The sequence below is a fragment of the Mus musculus genome, chromosome 12 (assembly GCF_000001635.26).
Source record: "Mus musculus strain C57BL/6J chromosome 12, GRCm38.p6 C57BL/6J".
Lineage (NCBI taxonomy): Eukaryota > Metazoa > Chordata > Mammalia > Rodentia > Muridae > Mus > Mus musculus.
Window position 1 is genome coordinate 3,170,400 of NC_000078.6, and position 22,390 is coordinate 3,192,789.

General features: G+C 40.1%; 1 pseudogene; it reads left to right on the top strand.

The window, feature by feature from the left end:
• The window catches only part of Gm9077 (predicted gene 9077), a 29,147-nt pseudogene continuing 8,260 nt past the window's right edge, over window positions 1,504-22,390 (top strand).

Genomic DNA, 22,390 nt, shown 5'->3' on the forward strand with positions numbered 1-22,390 from the left:
TGGGCAAGGACTCTTCCACTAAGCCACATCCCCCGTCCTCAATGAACGTCTTCCTGATTTAGGTTGTCTATAACTCCTTAAACATGTATATGTAACTTAACTTGTTTACAGGTTATTTGGGGAATGTAACTTTTAAGAAAAACTCCAAAATTGCTTAATAAAGCCAAGATTGCGTTAATGTAATTATCTAAAAATTTTATTGTTTGGAATATTTTAAATGTTTTCAGCTTTTACTCTGAACCCAACATTTGTTGACTTTTTGGTATGTAGTTCTTGTTGTATACCTGTCTACAAACATCTGTGTATAAACAAGAGGTTTTTTTTTTTTTTTTAAATAGTTTCATCTTATAGATACTCACAGGTTTTACCAGGAAAGATTGTATTTTTGTTATTTTCCCCTGTTAAAGAATTTTCTGTAGTAAAACTTTGCTGATAGGTTTCATTGAAGTGGTAGCTTAGTTTAAGATAAGTATAAACAGATCACATGGGGCTTGGAGTGGAGAATTGCTTTCCTGTTTGTAAAACTACCTAACTACTTAAAGGCTGTAAGTCGTTTTCAAGATGGAGGCAATAAAGTGAAAGCATACTTATGTTTTATATATTAACTGCTGCAGACTATCCCCTTTTTGGGTCTCCTATCTGTGTGGAACAGGTCTCTGGTTGCAGGTGGACAAGGAGTCGGCGAATGACAAACAGAACCGACACATGAGATGGTGTAGAATCTGAATGTAATTTGTCAAATCGAGCATCAAACTTTTTATACAGAAGGAAATAGGGAAGTTGGGTGATACACCAGCAAGGTACAAGAGGTTACTGGATTCTTACACAAAATAGAGGAATGCAAACACAGAAGGACTGGCAGGAACCAACTGGGATAAAATTCAGTGTTAACAACTGGGATCAAAAACAGCTCCACATAAGGTCCACTTAATCTTAGAAGCCAGGGGCAAGGGCTTCGTGCCCTTGCCATAGTTACTACTCTAGTCTATTGTATAGTTCACCTTCCCCCTAGGCCATTGTAAATACTTGTGTATGGGTGTAACTCTATATCTAAATCTATAGTTCTAAGTATCTACTCTGGTTCCTTCTTAGATCACAAACTTCCTTCTTCCTAGATAATGGTAAATTTCTGTGTAGGTCAGTAATTTAGCTATCCATGCCGAAGGTCGGATCAAGGACTGCCTAGAACCTAACTTAGCTATATGTCAAAAAAATCAATCCTTAGGAGCACTTGTATTAAAGAAATATTAAGGGAAAGCACACAGATCTGTTTACCAACTAAAGCAAGGACATTGGAGCATTCTTTATACAGGATGCCACGATTCTGGGAGACTAATTTTCCTTGAACTTTTCTCCTCGGGACAGCGCCCAGGTTTTTGGGGCCTGTCGCGCTTGTCACTATTGGAGTGGATGTAGCTAGCAATTACCTGAATAAATCTTTGTACCTTTTTAAAGTATCATTTACTTGTTTCCTTCTTTGGTATGTGTGATGTCTTTTCTAAAAGGAGCACCTGTGACACCTGTTACTCATCCAATGTTGTCCAAGGCTTATCTGATCTATGGGTATCTCAGATAACAAACACACACACTGGAAGCTGTTGCTCAGATCCTACAAAGTCCTCAGGGTCAACAGATGAGTCTTTATGTTGTGTCAAGAAGGTTTGGAATGTGTTGTCTTCCTAATGTGTGGTTCCATAGCATACCCCCTTGTCACATCCACCGCAACCAGCAGGAAAGATGCAACACCACATTGTCCTTCTTCAAGCAGGTTTATTCAGGAACACTTAGCATTGCAATGCAGGAACAGGAATCTGCCGAACAACCCCGGGGCATGCCTTAAATACCCTACTGACTCCTCCCAATCACCCCAGTCATGTAACAGCAGTCCATTGGTTCACAGCAAGTGACGACACCTCAGGCAAGCTGATGAGGCATGGCGTCTGCGCAGTGCAGGCGGCTGGGATGTGGCTAAGTCTGAGGTAATGAGGAAGTCAGGCGCAGGTCATAAGACCTGGCAGCCATCTTGGGCGCCATCTTGGGGCGGCAGCCGTACCTGCTCCTCACACCCCCTTTATGGTGTGTTGTCCTTTTCTGTCAACATGGGAGCACTGTGCTTGAAAGTTACACTTGTATGATTTTTACTCAATAATTCTTTATGGACATTATCTTGTAATTAATGTGTGTTCTGTTGTACGTTTTTTCTATATCAGAATACTGAGGTAGCACATAGCATATGCCAACCATTGTTAGGTGCCATTACTATCTCACTAATAAAACAGGGTGCTTCCTGTAATCATTGTGGCAGGTACCAATAGAATATAACGTCACTTTAGAGAAGTTACTGCTGTGATGATGTTCACAGTGCTCTTGGGAAATATCGATGTCAGAGGAATTAATGTTTCAGTTGTCTAATGGAGAGGCAGGACAGCCCTTTCTCCTCTCTTTCATGTTGCTTCCTCCATTCTAGTGCTGTAAAGAGTTGTGTGTCTTATTGTTGACTTCAGTGGTAAGGTCATGTTCATGCCGTTTTTTTCTACTATAATATAATATCCAATATTATAGTAATATAATAGACAATATTCTAGTAATATTATAATATATGATCTAATATTATGGTGTTTTGATAATTGCATGACTCTAACTTGTTTTCTCTTACTGCTGTTTTAAGATAGATTATTTACTGCTCCCTTGAATGGTATTTAAACCTTCTCATACTAGCTGGTAGTAGTAGTAGTAGTTCTGCTATTTTCATTTTTCTAATTGTTGGGGCCAGCCTGTGGCTCTCATGTCCGGGTTCAAGCCTGGGAGGCAACCGGAGCTGAAAGAGAAGAGGGAACCTAGGCAGGTCGAGAAATAATGGAAACCAAGACAAACTCATCTGTTCAAGGCTCAAAGGCTTAATGGGGATCATGCTTATAAAGAAGAGGGGGAGGCCCATCCCCCGCCAGTTCATTCTTGGAGCCTGGAACCAGCTGCAGGTGACAACAAGCAGGATTGCAGGATAGGGCATAGTCTCCAGAATAGTTCCAGGGCCTCTCAGCAAGTAGCAGTATCTTGAAGAACAGAGACAGTGGCTGAACAATAGAGTGATCTAGGGAGGAAGGCTCCACCCTTTGTAATCTCCTTAGTGGCAGCAAAGTCAAGGTCTGGTTCAGCCTGCTTCCGGCTGAGGGGGAAGTTACATCTAATCTTGGTTGACAGTTATAAATTGTAAAATTTACACTGAATGGTTTTATTAACAAGGTAATGGTTTATGATGCAGTAATACAACATTCAATGCATGCATATAATTTGTAATACTCAGATTGAGGTAAGTGGCATATTTACTCTCTGTCATTTACTCTTTTTTGTTGTTGTGAACAGTAAAATCCTCTTTACTGGATGTGTTAAAAATGATTGTTGTCAACTCTGCCTGTCCTCCTTTGCTCTACCAGGTGGTTCTTGGGCATTGAGTAAACCCAGGTAATCAGACTTTACCCACAGAGAGACTTCACCAGCTCTGTTAAGTGCTTTTGTTCTGTTGTGTTTTTGAAGATTTTTACTTTATTTATGTGTATATCTGGAGGCCAGAGGGCTTTGGGTCATCTGGAGCTGGTTGGGACTTGCCTGACATGAGTGCCGGGAACCCAACCTGAGACGTCTGGAGTGTGGCAAGTGCTGCCACTGAGTCATTTCTTCAGCTCCATGCTTTGTTTTGTTTCTTAAAGATGGGTGAAAAGCAGGGATAGGTATTGCTGTAGCTTGTTCTATTCAGAATAGTAAGTTACACAATCCGTTGAGTCTCAGACCATGTCCTGTTGAGCAGATTCCTCTCCTGTTTTCAGAAATGGGTTCTCAGACAGTAGATGTGATTGATAAAGAAGCTGCTGTCCTGTGGGATTAACTGAAGAAGGATGAGGGCGACTCACGAGGATTCTCTGTGCTGTTGTTACAGTGTGACTATTGCATGTGTAATACTCATGACTTTCAAAGAGTAAGCCAGGCTTCCGGGGGCTTAAGTCCACCCACTTCATCTGCTCTCCTGCTCTAGTGCACACTGACTGAAGCAGCTTAGGAGGAAAGGGTTTCTTTCAGCTTACACTTTCAAGTGACAGTCCATCACTGAAGGAAGCCAAGGCTTCCTGGAGCTAGCAGAGACCACAAATTTCTAGGATCACATTCTCCTTCCTTTCTCATACATCCAAGGCCCCCTCGCCTAGGGATGGCTCCGCCCATAGTGACCTGCTAAGACAGTGTCACAGGCTAGTCTGATTGAGGGAGCTTTTATCTTGAGGTCCTTTTTCCCCAGGTGACACTAGGTTTGTCTTCAGGTTGACATCTACAAGTTTTTCCTATGATTTTCCACTCTTTGTTAACTTTGACATACAGCATTTTAAACCATAAATTTTCTTTTGTTCACTAAAACTTACATTAAGTCATAATACAAAATATACTACAGCATTAAAAATTCCATGGTCTTTAAAATTTTCAACACTTTGAGGCCAGTATTTCTTTAAAAATCCACAGGTCTCTTCATTGTAAACTCCTATAAATTCCAAAATGCATTGTATGTTTTCTTTTTCCCAGAAGGAAGAACCAGGGCAGTTACAGTGAAGTCAAGCTGAAACCAATACCCAACAGTGTAAAAAAGCTCCATATCTTACTCATGATCTGGGCTGGCTCTAGAGGATCCAGCAGTAACCTTTCTCTGGCTCTACTGCTTGCCACACACATATATGTCTCATAGGCTAAGGCCAGCTCTTCCTTAAACCTCACTGTCCCTGGGGGCCTTACCACAGTCCTGGCATCTTCACTATGCTAGGATCACCACTGCCACTCAGGCTTCACCTTTGCCAGTGGCCTTCCTGGCTTCTTCAAGGACTCTGACCCTGTCACATAGTACTACACCACTCTTTATTTTATGTATGTGGGTGTTTTGCCTGAATGTCTGCACCATATTCTTGCCTAGTATTCACAGAGGCTAGAAAAGTGTGTCGGCTGCCTGGGACTAGAGTTACAGATGGTTGTGAACTACCATGTGGATGCTGGAAGTTGAACCCGGGGCACAACTGAAAGAGTAGCCAGTGCTCTTAATCTCTGAACAATCTCTAGCTTCTATAGCACCACTTAATCAGACAGTTTTCATCAGGGCTGCTTTTACAGGCCCAACCATTCAGCCTCCATTGTCCCAGCAAAGCGTATTAGCTTTATGTCTTTAGGTTGTCCAGCTTCTGTAATAGCTTTCATTTCTGTGCTAAAACACAATGACTAAAAGTGACTTATGGAAGAGTTTATTTTCCTTAGATGATATCCAGAGGGAGAAAATCCATAGTAGCAAGGAAAGCATGGCAGCAGGCATCTTGATCAGAAAAGCTGGCTGATCACATTTTGTCACAGAGGAAGCCCAGAGATCACAACTTTAACTGCAAACCCAAGCCAAGAATTGAAATGAAGTGTAGCAAGGCTGTAAGTTCTCAAAGCCTGGCTCTGTCCTCCAGTGATGCACTTCTTTGACCAGGCTGTGCGTTCCACCCCATGGCACCCTTCAAGGTTCGTAACCTTGCCAACAGTAGTACCATTATCAGGAAGACTACATGTTCAAACACATGCACCTACTGGGGCGTTTCTCATTCAAACCACAACACATAAAAACATTTCTCTCTGAAGGATGATAAAGTTTGTCAAAAATGTTTATCCAAGGGGGCTGGAGAGATGGCTCAGTGGTTAAGAGCACTGCCTGCTCTTCCAGACATCCTGACTTCAGTTCCCAGCTGAACATACGACTCAACAATCATCTGTAATGGGATCCGATACCCTCTTCTGAAGTGTCTGAAGACAGCTGCAGTGTGCTCAGATACATAAAGTAAATAAATCTTTAAAAAAATTGTTTATTCAAAAGACCGAGTACTGACCCAAAATTATGATAATATTTTTCCCTTCCAGCTTCAGCAGCTAATACAGACCTTACAGATACAGCAGCAGAAGCCTCAGCCTTCTATCCTGCAGGCCTTGGATGCTGGTCTTATGGTTCAGTTACAGGCACTCACTGCATGGCTCACAGCTGCAGCTGCTGCAGCCAACACACTTACGCCCTTGGATCAGGGAGTCTCTTTCAACAAGGTAGTGATTAAAGCTACTGATATGTTACATGTGAACTGAAGGCTATGTAATATATAGATTCTACTATGTAGATTATGTTTTATTACAGACGTGTGCTTGATAGGACCTTCTATATGTAGCCCGTGTTTGCTACTAATACCTAATCTGTCTGCCTCAGCCTCCCAAGTACTGTCTGTGTTCTATCATTTGACTTGATAAAATAATCAGTATTGAAAGTTCAAAGAAAATTTTCTATAAGTTAATATTATGTGTAGGCTTACCTATGGAAAAAGAGTTTTTAAAATTGAAGCTGTTTTATGAATGGTGTGTGTGTGTGTGTGTGTGTGTGTGTGTGTGTGTGTGTGATAGCCTCATCATAGTTGTCAGGAGTGTATCTTGGAAATGCTATGTGTGTGTATATACATATGCACATACAAACATTTATATGCATGGTTTTTTTATAATTATTTTCATAGAAAATCAATCCTGAGTTCTTGGATAATGACTTGCCTATTTAATCAGTTGCTCCTAATTTATTCCTAGTAGGTAGACCACATTTTATCATGAAGTTCTTGCTAGTTAACACTTGGTTATGGTCCTAGATGTTTTTTAAGCTACAGTTCCATAATCCTTCATTTTCTACTTGGTAGGTAATGACAGGTAGAGATCCCTAAGTCTGAGGCCAGCCTGGTCTACAGAGCAAGTTTCATGATAGCCACTACACAGAGAGACTCTGTCATGAAAAACAGTACTGTGCTTTAGTAGTTGTACTGCCTTGTCAAAATTCGTTCTGCTCAGTGATGATGCCGTATCCTTCAGTCCTCCGATGATTCCTGAACCTCCACAGGAGCCTTAAAACCAGAGATAGAGCTAAACCATCTAAAAACGTTTATACATACTTGTGTTAATGCTTAATAAATAAAGTAAGCACCGTGAGAAAAGAAGAACCAGTAATGCATGATTGCGAGCTCTGTTGAAAAATCACAACAGCAATGTTTTCAGACTTCACTGTGCACAAATGAATGGAGTTGCCTTGATGACTGACTGTGTGAGGGGACTGCTGTATGTTACAGTCCTCTAAACATGTGTTCAGAATGCCTACTCTATTACAGAATAATGTACCATAGCCCAGAACATTTACTTCGCATTTCAGTAGCATTTGTAATATGCATGTTGGAAGCACTTTTTTAATTCGCCTTTCTCCCTTCCTTAGAAGTTGATGGATAGATTTGATTTTGGGGAAGATTCTGAGCATAGTGAAGAATCCAAAAAGGAAATGCCTACTCCTCAACTGTAAGAATTATGATTTTCTATACACTCATGTTTTCTTTTTCTGTTGTTCTAAATACTGGGTGGAATGTTACCAGACTTAAGAGTTGGAGTGAGCTTTTCATAAATTAGGATTGTTTCTGGCTCTAAGCACCAAAATTCTGAAGGGCAGTGGGCTTGATGTCTTAACAAGATTATTTGGACTCTTTCTCAGATCTTTGCAAATGGTTGTGATATATCAAAGTTCCCTATAGGATAAGCATTAGTAACTCCAGTTGTGATGTTTTCTTATATCTTTGTTGGCTTAAAATAATTTAGTTGTAAGAATATTTGTAATAGGTGGACAGATGCTTCTGTCAGGGTCCACTGCTAGAGTATTTGCCAATTTCTGAGAAGTACATTGAACTAATTAGAATTAGGAATTCTAAGGATTGGAATTATATGGGCTTTATTTATTTCAATGAATGGAGTTTGTATTTTTATTTAAATTTGTTGCTTTCTCCCCTTAAATGGCTGTACAGAGCCCTGTGTTTGTGAGTGTGTTTGTAAAGACCAATAGGAGAGTATGAGGTAGAAGTTGGGAGAGAATGAGTGGGATCTCACCCAAGCAGATGTAGCAGATCTTATATACCAGGATAATGTGTAAGAATACATAAGATAAAGTACATTCTTTTGACATGCGGACTTTCTTGGCAGAAGTTTTAAAATAGTATTGTAGATAGTAAACAGTGAAGTTGGAAGAGCCGTTTGAGGTCATGTGGATGAGGGCGCTAAACAGTGTAAGACGTTGTTAATGGTCCTGAGGGGAGAGTCAGTGCTTTCCCACCTTGTGAGGAAAGAGTTTGTGGACTGTTCTAGTGTGACATGTTCTGTTGAGCTGAGTTCCCTCATTTTCTAGACATCAATTCAAACGCTGTGTATTGAAAGAAAAATCAGTAGACTCCAATTTCTTTCATGACAGCATCTGTCATATTTGAAGATAGATACCATTCTTCCCATAGGTTCACCTGCTCCAGGTGACAACAGTCTGGAGACCTCTCACCACCCCGCTTGTTCCTTTTAGGGCTCCCTCTTTATTCTCATGTCTTACCTTCTAGCACCCAGGATTACAGGGGTAACCCAGAGTGCAGTTAAATTATTATTTTCTCTTATCTACACACGTTTCTGTTTACATACCTCATAACATGATGCTTTTTTAAAGGACACATACTCTATAAAGTTTATGGGCAGTGATAATTGTAGATTTTACACATCCTGGTTGATAGGACATTTTCCACTGTCTCACGATTAAACATGAGTTATTAACTTGATAATGTTTACACGTTTACCTTTTTTGAAACAAGTGTTTACAGCTGTACATTACCATAATAAAAGTTACTAATTTATATGAATAGCATGTCCATGTGTGTAGCATGAGGCAGTGATGCCAGCTTCGTAACAGAGCAGCTATAATGCTTTTTTGTTGAAATGTTATTGAGTATCTTTCTCTTCTAATGGATTGATGTTTCAAAGTATTCCATTTTGGTTATTAATATTTCAAAAAGAGAACACTGCAGTAGAGTTCCTTGTGTGGACTGCTGTGTGTGTGTGTGTGTGTGTGTGTGTGTGTGTGTGTGTGTGTGTGTGTTGCTGTTGTTGTTGTTGTCTGCCTGCTTGCTTGCTCTCCGTTCCCTTTTGTCATCTTAACATGCAGCTTCACCTTTTGTTTCTCACTCAGCTCTCACGTTTCGGAGTCTGTGAACAACTCCATCTTCCATCAGATAGCAGAACAGCTGCAGCAGCAGAACTTGGAGCAGTTGTGACAGCAGCTCCTGGAGCAGCAGCAGCCTCAGAAGGTCCGTGCTCCCCACAGTTACTGGGCATTCCGGGGGACGCTTGAGTGGTGTTCCTTCTTAGTCTTTGTAGCTATTCGTTCATCTTTGTTTTGCCAGCTACTTTATGACCTTTCTAGTGTATTTCCTCTCAAAGACCTTTATAGCTGTTCCTATTATTTAAAAAAAAAAAAAAAAGTCTTCTGGCAGTGTAACGAAATGATGTATCAAAATGAATTTCATGATAGAAGACAGATGTGTATTTTGGAGTTAACATCTTAAAGCTTCATGTTTTCTCCTTTCTGCTGTACTCATCTAGGAAGGTGTGATGGTTTGTATATTCTTGGACTAGGGAGTGGCACCATCTGAAGGTGTGGCCTTGTTGGAATAAGTGTGACCTGGTTAGAATGGGTGTGTCACTGTGGGTGTGGGTATAAGATCCTCACCCTAGTTGCCTGGAAGTCAGTCTTCCACTAGCAGCCTTTGGATGAAGACATAGAATTCTCAGCTCCTCCTGTGCCATGCCTGCCTGGATACTGCCATGCTCCCACCATGATAATAATGGACTGAACCTCTGAACCTGTAAGCCAGCCCCAATTAAATGTTGTTTTATAAGACTTAACGTTGGTCATGGTGTCTGTTCACAGCAGTAAAACCCTGACTAAGACAGAAGGTAACGACAATTATGTTGATGGTAGTGTTTAAGCAGATAAATATTATTGATTTTTAAAAGAAATTTATCAATAATGCCATGTGGTAGGAACTTCATTACAAATAAGAGAGGCATATTTTTACTTACAAATTTTCATGAGGAATATACCATGACTCCCATTTACTCCAAAAGAAGTTGAAGTGTACTGAGATAAAAGATCTAATGCAAAGTATGTAGCTAATAGTATAGAACTGCCTTTATTTTATGCATAACTAATAGGTAGGAACACTTCTAAATTAATATGTAGTATCCTCATGTCATTTTGAGATGTTAGGAGTTCCAGAGATGCTAAGATGTGGAAGAAAAAAAAAAAAGCTTCACTTTAGAAGTGATAAAATATGTCAAGTTACAGAGTAAGATTTAGTTTTACATAAACCTACTTGGGACCTGTATGAGAAACACTGGTAGATAGCCAACCACACTGGGCCTTAATCACTAAAAGTGATCAGTCATGAATTTAAAACAACCTATAAACATATTTTACATGTGGTTATACATTTTTAGGCAAGTGACACATACAAAGATGGACAGGAAAGTAGTTCAGACCTAAGGTGTAGAACCTTTTCTCTAAAGAAGTCCAAATGTTTGCATAAACCCAGACTCTGGAACAGAGGTAACAGTTCAGGGTGCTGGCATCATGGACAGGACTTAGTACTTCTGAAGTTTAGAACAATGTGAGATACTAGGCTTGAACATGACTTTGTAAATGCAAACAGTGTAACATGGAGGTGTCCAGAGATACTCGAGAACTCATGATCTGACAAACAAGTTCTGATTCAGTTGGTCTGAGTAAGAGGTGTGGTATCGCAAAAATGATATTCTCTTAAGACTACAGGAAGGTAAACATTGGCATGTTTGTGTGAGTCAGTCATAGAGGATAGTAACTACAAAGTTCATAGAGACAAGGGTGATGCTCTCTGTCCAGTTGTACATAGGACAGGTTGAGCTTCTGTATGTAGCTCAGAAACATTAACAGAAGCAGCAAGCCAAGGCTGAACTTCCAATATGAAGGATACTGGTCATTTGAGAGCAGCAAGTCTGAAACCAGCAAGTCTCACCAACCAGAGAACCAATTACTTATGTTTTAGTTTCATAACTTTGACACATGCAATAAAAAGATCCTTTTAAAAGAAAGAGAACTTTAGTTTCCATTGTCCAAAGCTTGTCTAATGATAAAAAATGCTGTCATAGTTAGGGTTTCTATTGCTGTGAAGAGATGCCATGACCACAGAAACTCTTATAAAGAAGACATTTAATTAGGGCTGGCCTACAGTCTTAGGTTGAGTTCATGATTACCATGTCAGAGCATGACAGTGTGCAGGCAGACATGATGCTGGAGAAAGAACTGAAAAGTTCTACATCTTGATCCGCAGGCAGCAGAAAATTGTTTGCCACACTGGGCATGGCTTGACTATATAAGACCTCAAAGCCCACCCCAACAGTGACACACTCATCCAACAAGACCATACCTAATAATGGAATTCTCTCTTGTCAAACATTCAAACACATTAGTCTATGGGGGCTATTCCTGTTCAAACTACCACACAGGAGGAAGTTGTGTGATTCAAGATGGAATGAGTGATGTCTCCATGCTTGAGAGCACTTGCCGCTCCTTGCAGAGAACTGGAGGTAGTTTCCCAGCGTTCATGCTGGGTAGTTTACAACCTCCAGCTTCAGGAGATCAGATGCCCAGGACACACATATACATAAATACATATATACAAATAAAAAAATAGAGAAAGGGGTGGTTTTGAGACAGGCTCTCATTATATATATATATAGCTTTGGCTGTCTTGGAACACATCATGTAGACCCAGCCTCGTACTCACAGAGAACCACCTGCCTTTGTCTCCCAAGGGTTGGAATTAAAGACACCCACCACTATGCCTGGCTCTAAAATCTTAAAAACAACAACAACAAAAAAGACAGAATAAGATTTGCAGGAAAATTAAGTGCTTTTTTTAACATTAGATCCATGTATCTATCCCTCACTAAGATGGTACCATCCTGCTCCGTGCCGGTCAGCCACACCAACCAACAGTGTACCTTGGGGTTAAGGCCTCAGAATAAGAAGGGAAATGCCTGAAAGGTTTAAGAACATTTGAAAGACTGGAATGTGTTTCTAATTAAGAAGAAAATGACCAGAATTATAGAGGAATAGAAGCTTTATCATAATAAAATGATTTCTGTTGTGTTGTTAGAGTTTTGTGATTTTGCTGATTAGTAGGATAGTCAAAATATGTTACTAGAGCTATATCTCAAGATGAAATGCTAATAGTAAGATTTTAAAAGAATCCTTAAAATATTCACCTTGGTAATGATGAAGCACTGTCAATGGGATGTCTGAATTTACTTTGTTTCAGAATATAATGGAACTGACAATGGTGGCTGTCTTAGTTAGGGTTTTGCTGCTGTGAACAGACACCATGACCAAGGCAAGTCTTATAAAAACAACATTTAATTGGGGCTGCCTTACAGGTTCAGAGGTTCAGTCCATTATCATCAAGGTGGGAGCATGGCAGCATCCAGGCAGGCATGGTGCAGGAGGAGCTGAGAGTTCTATGTCTTCATCCAAAGGCTGCTAGTGGAAGACTGATTCCTAGGCAACTAGAGTGAGGATCTTAAGCCTACACCCACAGAGGAACACCTACTCCAACCAGGTCACACCTCCAAATGGTGCCACTCCCTGGCCCAAGAATATACAAACCATCACAGTGGCACATGCCTTTAATCTCAGCACTCAGGAGGCAGAGGCAGGCAAATCTCTTAATTGGAGAACTGCTTGGTTTCCTCAGCTAGTTCCTGGACAGTCAGGGCTACATAGAAGGATCATGTCTCAAAAACAAACAATAGCCAAAAAAAAAAAAAAAAAAAAAAAATTGGAAAGAAAAGACGTGACACTCTGCTGTGTTGTAGATGACTTACTGTTTGTGGAGTCAAGTAAATTTTAGGATATTGATTATATGGAGTTATAAGAGTGCTGATTTAGATAAATGCTGTCAGTGTATCACTTGATAGACTTTGCTGTCATTCCTACAGATAAAATAGAAGCAAAGGATACCTAAAGGCAATAGAATAAAGGCACATAGGAGTGTTAGGTGCCAGTCTTAGATTACTGTGATAGCCGATGGTAACAGTGCTATTTTATGTTCCTTGTTTTATTATTGATTTGCATAAATACATAGTTGTAGAAACCAGATGTGCTTATCAGGATGTAACCAGGAAAAATGTCACTTGCCTCCTGGATTCACTGAATACTTTTTTAAATACAGAAGTGAGACTAAAGGAATAGAGAGAACTTCACTAATTTTTATATAATTTCAATGTTATGAATCTTCTTCTTTCCAACCAAATTTAGATGCTGATTATATATATATATATATATATATATATATATATTTTTAAATAAAGTGGAACACTCTAGGTTCTTGTTCCAAAATCAGTATAATGCCCTGATGGGGGTGATGGTGTGGTTAGTTTGCTTCCTTTATTATTCTTAGTACTTTGGTTTGACAGGTACAGTTAGTGTGGTTCTGCTTTTTGTTTTCTTTTCTTTTCTTTTCTTTTTTTTGAGACAGGGTTTCTCTGTGTAGCCCTGGCTGTCCTGGAACTCACTCTGTAGACCAGGCTGGCCTCGAACTCAGAAATTCGACTGCCTCTGCCTCCTGACTGCTGGGATTAAAGGCGTACACCACCATGCCCGGCTTGGTTTTGCTTTTTTTTAATTGGCCATAATCATTAGGGTCTAGAAATATGCTATTGCTTTGCATTTCTCTCCTGCTTTAATTATTATAAAGTGTTTATGTGAGTTGTCTTTGCCATACACATAAAATTAAATGTCTTAGGTATCCAGTACCTAAAGAAGGCTAAACAGGGACTGTAGAATTTAGAAAAAATCGAAAACCTTCCTGATGTGTGGCCAAGAGTTGTTGTTCCTGTACCGTTTAAGCATTTCAGCGTGAATTGCGTGAAAAGAGTTTGATATATTCTGGAAGCTCACACTTACCTGAGGCTAGAGTCCGTAAGTGTGTAGTTGTTTTCTTTATTATGGTTTTAGCCTGTTACCCCAGGAGTTACTGCTTCTAGATTCCTATAGGATCATGTTCTAGAAAAATTTTCTACCAGGTTGCTCTTCCCAGTAATGGCTTTTGGCATGTTTTAGTAAAGGCAGTTATCTAAATTGTAATTTAAGTTCATACTTGCTAACATCACTACATGTCGCGTCTGCTCTCGACCAGCAAGAACGACACGACCACCAGTCCTTCTAACAGCAGTTTATTCAGCAAACTTCCGTCTTCATCTCTCTCGCTTCAACTTTATCTCTCTCAACTTTATCTCTCTTTTCTCTCTCTCTAACCCGGGCCTCTCACTCTTATATACTCTCAGCCCTCATCCACTCACAGCAGGCCACGTCACCTCACCAGGCACGCAGCTTCAGCTAATCAGGGCAGCAGGGGCATGTCTCCACCAAAATGGATTCACCAGTATCCTGGTACACCTGCGCAGCTCTCACGATGGTTGTGGCTTATTTTCAGGTGTATGAGGAAGTCAGGTGCAAGTCATAAGACTTAGCTGCAGTCCCTGACACCTTCTTGGGACTGCTGCCACACCCGCTCCTCACAACTACACACTGTTACTGTATTGGGACTATGGAAGCATTTGGTATTCCTCTGTTTGCCTTTGTTTCCTCAACATGTACTAAAATGTAACCCATCACAGGGAATTTCCTAACTGTTTTATGAATTCTTAGAGAACATAGTTGGGAAGACCTTAGTTAGGAATAGTTTTGCTAGATCACTAATTTTGGTAGTGACTTTTGGGTATTATTTTGCCTCTAAGCGTGTAATGTGTGATTTAAGATTTTGAATATAAGGTTTTAATTGGACCTTTAGAGTATTTCATTGATACTAATTAGTCATGTAGTTGTAGGTTAATTTAATATGCTATCATTAAGTATTATCTCTGTATTACTCTTTAATAGTTTTTGAGACTTACATCATCTAACCATTTTATACACATACATGTAATACCTTCTTTATGGGACTTTTCCTTTTAAAAGTAGATTTGGATTCATTTAAAGTATAACTTCAGATGGATTTCTCTAGGAATGCTTTGTCATGAATATGACCCGGGGGGGGGGGTCATTTAATTGCATTTAATTGTGATACTTGCTGTATTCAAGTTTTCATTTGTAAGAATGTTGTCTCAAGACATTTGTTTGTTCTCAGCAGGTAACTCCTCAAGATAGCCAGGAGGGGACATTTGGGTCTGAGCACTCAGCTTCTCTCCCACAAGGGAGCAGCCAACAGCATTTTCTGGAACCTGAAGCAAATTTTAGATGATTCCATAGACATTCAGCAACAGGTAAAAGTCACTGCTTTTCTGAGTCATAAAGGTCCAAAGTCCGTCAGGCCATGGTGGTGCCCACCTTTAATCCCTGCATGCAGGAGACAGAGGCAAACCTATTTTCATGAGTTCAAGACCAGCCTGGTCTACAGAATGAGTTCTAGGACAGCCAGAGCTACAAAGAGAAACCGTGTCTTAAAAAACTAAACAAAACAAAATTGTTCAAAGTCCTTTAACTGTGTAAGGTTCTTTGTGACTGTACTGTAGCCTAAATGTCATTTGTCTTGTGTGTCTTTTATACTCCCACCTCTGAGGTAGTAATGCTGTATTGTAAAGGAAAACTCCACTGGTATGCTAAATCTTAACTGGACTTTTTATGTGCCCTTAACTTTGCCTTTCAAGGATATGAATATTGATGAAGGGCAAGATGTTGTTGAAGAGGAGATAGAAGCTAAGAAAGTAGCTGTTCGCTCAAGATCAAGAATTCATTCACGATCTCGATCAAGGTTCTATAATAATATTTAATAGAAATGTATACTTTAGTTCTTTGCATCAAGATTAAAAGAAATACTTAAGAATTTTAAAAAATTGTCTCAGGAAAAGTAATTGAAAACTAAAACCAGAAGATAGCCTTTGTTCATATGCCTGTTCTTTGAGTACTTTATGTAACAATAACAGCTGTTGTTACAAGATTGTGATTTTTGGATTATAGTTGTTTTAGTTGATAAAGTTTCAGACTTAGAATTCTTCATCTAGCTTCTATTAGTAATGTGGGCATCTGCAGCATCAGACTACAGTGGAACACATGTTTAATAGTTGATTATACTATAGGATAGTTTAAGAGGTGGTTAAATATGACAAATACCTTTTTTCATTCATTTCACATTGAAAGACAATACTGTCATTAGAAGTAAAATAATTATTTTTTGTAGGTCACCAAGAAAATGAAGGTCCAGGTCACACTCTGGGTCAAGTGAACTCAGAGCCAGGGAAAGGGAGAAAGAATGCCAAAAGAAAAAGGGGGGCTTGCCTCCTTTCAGATGTAAAACACTAAGTGGTGAGTGGCATACTTGTGTTAAACTTCCCTAGAGTCAGTGTTAGAAAACAGTCCTCTAGCTAGCAGAGCTTGCTGCAGAGATGTAGGGCCTGGCTTAGATCCTCAGCAGGAAACCCTGGAAAGGTGTGTAACTCTTGTAATAGGAATGTGACACCGGTGGATTCCAGGCTGTCTAGTTTAGCCAATGTGGTGAGCTCCAGGCCAGCAAAAGACGCCTCAAAACCAACAGCAACAACAAGAGAGCCCAGGACAGTTTTCAAGGAACCACCTAAGGTTGGTCTCTAGTCTCTACAGAACAAACAAACAGCTAGCTTTGTACTATAAAAATATCTTACCCAATTTTATTTTCAGAGTAAGAAACTGAAAAGGGAGGGACTTGTTAGCAATTAAATGGCTTTGACTCAGGCTTTTGTGAAAGAAAAGCAGATTAGCAGATATTTGTAGAGTGCTTAATGCAAGTTGTAAAGTATGGCTTGACCAAGGGTCCTTGAAACACACCAGGCTAATATTTGTAACATGACACAGTGACAACTGTCAGTAGTAGGTGAACAGTTATGAGTATTCAAATCTGTAGGATTAATAGGTCCACATAGATACCTATACCTTGCTGTATTTTTATATACTTATTTTTATATATTTTGTTTTTCATTTGAGTGTATGTGGTGTTGGAGATTAAAGTCAAGGTTTCTGTTCCCGCTATGTACAGAGTGTACTACTGAGCTAACCCTCTAGCCCAGCCTCACTGTAATTGTTAAATAAATTAGAAACTTGTGGGGTTTGTACAGGAAGAGAAATCCCTGCAGTACAACCCATTTTTCTCTATATTTTAATCTATTTTGTGTACTTAGAATAGATTCAGTCATGGTAGGGTTTGCTTCAGGAGTTGGTTAGGGTAAGGATCACGTTAAGTACAACAAAGAGAGTTATTTTCCTCTCAAGTTCTGCTAGGGTTAATCCATTGTTGTTTCTGGGGAGAACTGATAGACTCCAGGTGAGCTGGGAAGCACTTGATTGAGAGCCCAAGGGCTAAAATAGACTTGTGGTCTAATATATATATATTCTGTTGGCCTTCAAGTAAGTTTACCTCAGCATGAGTAATTGTTATAGATATCTGTGTGTGCACTTTTTTGCACTGAGTTCACACAAATCCTAGGCTTTTTCTGTGGCTCTTAGAAAGTGAATTTAAGCCCTCCTTTGGAATTGCTAGAGCATATTGAGACTTGGGCTCCCAAAATCAAAGGCAATGGCATCTTTTTTAAGTTCTTGCAATTTCAGTAGACCTTGGTATCTTTCCAGAACCTTCTCCATCATTAACAGCTAGTGCAACTTCTGAAAATTCTATTTACTCCTCATTATAAGGGACCAAATTTAAATATTTTAGTGTTGGTTGACAAAATTAAAAATCAGATGACGATCCCCCCTCCCCCAAATCTCTGCTCTCCATCTCTCTGCTCTCCTTTATTAATAGGGATGCTAATTATTCATTTACCATCTGTCCACTCATTTCTCACCTACTTTGTGATGCTGTTGAGCATTGTCTTAGTTAGGCCTATTGTTGCTGAAGTATAACACCATGACCAAAAGCAACATGGGAGGAAAGGGTTTATTCTGCTTAACATTCCACATCACTGTCATCATTAAAGGAAGTCAAGACAGGAACCTGAAGGCTGGCTGGAATTGATAAAGAGGCCATGGAGGGTGCTAATTACTGGCTTGCTCCTCATGACTTGCTCAGCCTGCTTTCTTACAGAACCCAGAACCCCCAACCTAAAGGTGTTCCTCCCATAGCAATCATTAATTAAGAAAATTCCCTATAGGATTGCCCCATCTTACAGAGGCATTTTCTGAGTTGAGGCTCTCCTCTCAGATGGCTCTAGCTTGACTCAAACACATCATTTGTTAAGTATAACCTTGCCTTGATGTCCCCAAAATCTCAATACTAGTTTTATAGTATAAAATCTTAACAACCGTTAGTGGTCTCACAGTCTTTACAAATTTAAATGCTTAAAATGTTAAGTCTCTTTAAAAATCCAAAAGTTTCAACTGTGGGCTTCTATAAAATCAGAAACAAATTAAATACTTTCTTACTTAAAGAAGGAAGAACCAGGGCACAGTCAAACTCTGAATAAAGCAAAATTAAACTTCAGTTGTATAAATAGCTCAGTGCCCAATGTCTGGCATCCTCCAAAGAGCTTGAAGTCTCCTCCAGCTCTACCCTGTGCAGCACACACAGCTTGTTTCCTATGATCAGCCTGGCTGCACTCCACGCTGCTGCTGCTGCTGCTGCTTGTGGTTATTATCCCATGGTGCTGGCATCTCCAAAATGCTGAGCTTTCCCCAATACCCTCTCCTGGGCTCTCTTCAGGGAATTCAGCCCTGACACACAATGCCAAGACTTAGCTGCTCTCCATGACCCCTTCATGCCTTCAAAACCACTATACTCTTACACTCTCAGGTTTGGCTACCACCACAAGGGACAGTCTTGGCTCGCTCTAAAATACAGCTTTTGTGTGCTAGCTTTGAGGAAGCATTTCCCAGAAGATTTTTATCTTGGAGATGCCAGTCTCTCCCTTTAAAAAAAGAAAAGTTTCTTTTAACTGTTTATTTCACATGTATCTGTGTTTTGCCTGCATGTATGTACACTATTTTTGTGCCTAATTCTATGGAAGTCAGAAGAGTGCTTCTAATCCCCTGGATCTGGAGTTAAAAATGGTTGTGAACCAATCAATGGTTGTAGGTGCTGGGAGTTGAACCTGAATCCTGGAAAAAGCAACTGGTGCTTTAAACCCCTAAGCTGTTTCTCCCGCTCCTGCTGGTCTCTTCTTAATTTCTCAATTCCACGTGACCAGCACCAGTTATTACGGCCAAAGGTTTCATTTATAGCTGTTCTGGTCTCTGTTAACCCCAGCTGTCACTCTCAGGTAATACAGGCACTGTACAGACAGGCACTGGACAGACAGGCACTGTACAGACAGGCACGGTACAGACAGGCACTGTACAGACAGGCACTGTACAGACAGGCACTGTACAGACAGGCACTGTACGGAAATGCCTCTTTGTCTGCACCATAGCTTCAAGCAGTGGCTCCCCAGCCTTCCGAAAGTTGTGGCCCTTTAGTACAGTTCCTCATGTTGTGGGGACCCCTAACGTCATAACTGTAATTTTGCTGTTATGAGTTGTAGTGTCAACATCTGATATGTAGGATATCTGATATGCAGGCTCTGTGAAAGGGATTGTGACCCACAAGTTGAAAACTTGTTGGTCTAGGCTGTCCCATATCAATCAGTGATTGAGAAAATGCTCTGTAGGCTGGCCTACAGACTGATCTTACAAAGGCATTTCACAGTTGAAGTTCCCTTCACTCACTCAGATGCTTCTAATTTGTGTCAAATTGATAGAAAAACCAGCTGGCACAGACATGGGATCCATTTTTCTCTTTTAAAAATTGTGTGTTTTTTAAAAAAGACTTCTATACATATACCAGTGTGTTGTCTACATGTATGTATGTATGTATGTATGTATGTATGTATGTATGCATGCCCCGTGCATGCTTGGTGCTTATGGAGATGAGAAGAGAACATTGACTTCTCTTTAACTGCAGTTACAGACAGCTGTGAACTGCCATGTGAGTGGGAGGAAATAAAACTGAGTTCCTGTAAGAATAGCATGTGCTCTTAGTTGCTGAGTCCTCTCTCTAGTCCCCCAAATGTATTCTTTTTGACACCTCATAATTATATGTATTTACAAGGTACCATATGGTATTTTTCTACATGCATTTATCATGTAATGATTAAATTAGGCAGTTGACATATATAAAACTGAAATTATTATTTAGTTGAAGTCAGTGATATAGAACATCATTATTCCTCTTTAAAAACTGCAGCTCATTTTACACACAGCATTGCAGTTTACATGTTAAGTAACACTATGGTAGAATAATTTTATACAGTTTTGCTTCAAAGAAAAAAAGTAGAAACTTAGGTATTTCCTCTAGAAAATATAAAAAAAAAAAAACCACAGCACATTCTAAACACCTCAGTGCAGTAGATGTATCAGTGAGTAGCTGTGTCTAGTTCCTTTTGCTGTAATGCTAGTGCATTAGAAATCAAGCCACAGCCTCCACAGTTAGTTGCCTTCCCAGGATCAGCAGGTGTTGGATTCTTCCTACTGCAGTAAACATAGAAAGTTGCATGCATGCAGTTATCATTTGTGTAAGAAACAGTGTGTTGAAACAAAGAAACCAAACACTTTTATCTTCTTCCATGACTCATGTTGTCTTTCCCATCACCCACCCTTGAGCTCTCCTGATCTCTCTTCTGAAGTTTTAAACATATCCCCACATAGACTTGTGTACATGTATTTGTGTATGCACTGCAGGCTAGTTTCCTCCTGCTAGAGCCTTTTACCATGCATAGAAAACCTTTTCCAGGTTCCCGTCCCTCTCTTAGGTTCTCTGCTTCTGTAGCATCAGCTTTTTAGTTTCTACTTAGTAGTCTGAGACGTGCCATGCTTTGTGTCTGTCTTGGCTTTTTTCCCATGTTATGATTTCCCCTAGCCCATGGGTGTTCTATAAGCATCAGAATTTCATTTTCTTTCGTAGATAAATTATAATGAATTTATTTTCTATTGCTGGTTAAAAGTTCAGCAAGCACAGTGATGACTGTATCTTCCATTTAGTACCTCAAGACTTTCTTCACCCAGAAGCAGAAGCCGTTTCCTCTGGTTGCTCTTCTTTCAACACATTTGAAAGTGTGGTTATGTTCCTCACTGCTGCTCCTGGACACAGACTGTGGAATACAGTGCTTTCAGGGACATGAACAGACTAATGCCCCAAGAATCAAGTGCTCCCTCTCTTTGGGACTGAGAAGAATCATAATGACTTGTTAGGAAAAAAAATTGTAGAGCAGCATTGTAAAAAATAGGAAACATGTTAGCATAGCTCTTGGAGTCTCCAGGATAGTGTGATGAGGCAGGAGGTGTTACTGTGAGGTGATAAAACTTGAAAGCTGTTGACATCCAAATCACTGGGACTTGCCTCATGAAGCCTCTTACATGGCATTGCACTGCATGGTAGTGGAGCAGCTTTCTGTCACTATGACGTCAGTCAATAAGGTTGACTCTGCTCCGTATTTTCAATTAAGGTTGCATGTTCCTGCTCCTCAGACTGTTCATTATGACTGGAAAGGAGAACGAGGTAGAATGGAGACAGTAAGCTCCTTGAAGAACAGGCCCCCTTTGAGTTCTTAAAAGTCCACCACTCTTCGTGGTACTTTGGGCTAAAGAGCCTGTGTGACATGTTAGACTTTGGGAAAAGCAGTCTTGTGGTCTCTTACATTAAAGATCTATTTTTACAAAATTGTATGTCTCCCTGTGTGTCTGTGTGTGTCTGTCTCCTATATAAGCATGTGTATGGTTCTGTATGCCACGATACATGTATGTAGTCTGAGGATAGTTTAGAGGAGACAGTTCTCTCCTTCCATCATGTAGGCTTCAAGGCTCAAACTCAGGTTGTAAGTCTTGGCAAAGTAAGTGTTTATCTGCTGAGCAGGGTTTAATGTAAAATGTTACAAAGTTACAGACTTTGATGGAGAAGGAGTGGAACCTGAGTTGAGAATCACTCAGCGTGAAAATCTGTCAGGTAAAGAGCAACTAGCAGTCAGCGCGGTCTGTGTTAGCTGCTCAGAACTCGTGTATGTCTGAAAGACGTTGGAGTTCTGACTCCTGTTAGTGAGCTTGTCAAGGATCACACTGCAGGTTAAGTTAGCCCTAGGAAAGCCTGTTTCAGACCTTTGCTGTCAGGATTAAAGTGCTGGGAAATGACATGGACGAAATCGTAGGTGCAGTGCATTAGCGCCATGGAAATGTGTCAACTGGAAAAGGTATTAAAGAAGCACGAACAGTACAGTGTCTCCTCCCAACTTTTATGCATTAAACAGAAGGTGCTTTCAGGGCAGAAGGTCAAGAGCATTTGCTGCTCAGTCATGAGGACAGAATTCAGGTCGTGTGCATCCATGTGTAGTGCTGAGTTTCCAATAAGTCCGTGCTCTTCTGCATACACAGAGTGTGCACACAGAGAAGTACTGTTCAGTTCATCTTCAACTCTTCCATAGCAAGTTA